Source organism: Mus caroli, chromosome 6, assembly GCF_900094665.2.
Source record: "Mus caroli chromosome 6, CAROLI_EIJ_v1.1, whole genome shotgun sequence".
NCBI classification, from domain to species: Eukaryota; Metazoa; Chordata; class Mammalia; order Rodentia; family Muridae; genus Mus; species Mus caroli.
This window is the reverse complement of record NC_034575.1, coordinates 115,602,077-115,603,509: the sequence shown is the minus strand read 5'-3', so window position 1 is coordinate 115,603,509 and position 1,433 is coordinate 115,602,077.

The following is a 1,433-nucleotide window of genomic DNA, read 5'->3' as shown; positions in this document are numbered from 1 at the left end:
TATTATCGCTGTTGTGGTTTTATGTATGGGTGTTTTGCCTGCATGCATGTCTGTACCATGTGCCTGGTGCCCTCAGAGACTAAGACAGTGGATACCTTGGAACTGGAGTTACAGGTGGTTGTGAGCCACCACNTCTGGTCTGAGAATTGAACTCAGATCCTTAGGAAGAGCAGAAAGGGCTTTTAACTACTGAGCCAGATATCTCTCCAGCCCTACTTAGCTATTCTTGTTTGGTGCTTTTGTTTGGTCCTAGATTTAGCTCTGTAGACCAGAGCTGACCTCAAACTGGCAGAGATGCCCCTGCCTCCTGAGTGCTGGGATTAAAGGTGTGTACCAACACCGTTCTGCCTGCTTAGCTATTTTTAACTACTTTGAATACGTCACTAATTGTGTTTACTTTCCTGTAAAATCCAATAAATGGTAGATCACCGTTGAGGTTCTTTAAACACACTTGCCCAAGCTGTGTACTGAACGTCAGAGTCACCTGAGAAGGTGGACAAACAAACAGAAAGTTGGATGTGGTGCAAGCCCACAGTCCTGGCACTCAGGAGGCTGAGGCAGGAAGATAGCTGGTATGGAGAGATCGCCACCCTGCCCAGCACAACTCATTGAGCTTTGCCCTGCCTGCCTTTCCTGTTCCAGGTCTCACTTCTGATGCAGCATGGGGGTGGGGGTGGGGCAGGGGACAGAGTTGTAGTTCTAACAGAGAGCCCTACTGGAGCTTGGCAGGCTCTCTCCTAGGTGGGACTCCTGGGTTAGACAGCCCATCTCCTGATTGNTTGGTCCTTATTTTTCACCTGCTTTGCATACACATTCCAGCCAATTAAGGCCCACCTAAGTCTACAATAACTCCTGAACTCAGCAACCCGCTTAGGTCACAGCCCAACCATTCCTTCTCAGGGACCCAAAGCTTTCACTTAGTAAATTGTCACTTCCCTCGCTCTTTGCTGTCCATGTTCATTCTTCTTCATGAGTGGGAGACAAGAACCCGGGAAAGACAGGCCGTGAGATTATTATTGGTGTGTCTGCGTGTGTGTGTGTCTGCGTGTGCGTGTGTGTGTGTGTGTGTGTAAGAGTGTGTCATACAGAGTGTATGGAAGTCAGAGGACAACTGTGAGAAGTCTGTCCTCTCCTTTCACTGTGGGACCTGGGATTGATCCAGATGCATCAGGTTTGCTCAGCAGGTGGTTTTAGCCACTGAGCCACTCACCAGCCTGAGCTGTAACACTTGTGTTATTTTTGCTATAGGAACATGTGAGCTGAGAGGTTGCTGGGAATGAGAGGCTCTTTAGAACAATAAAACAAACTCTCTCCTGCCTCTTCCTTCCTCTCTCCTCTTCCTCTCTCCTGTCTTCCCTGTCATTCTGCTCCATTTTCTTTCTTTCCTCCTCCTCTTCCTCCTCTTTCTCCTCCTCCTCCTCTTCTTCCTTCTT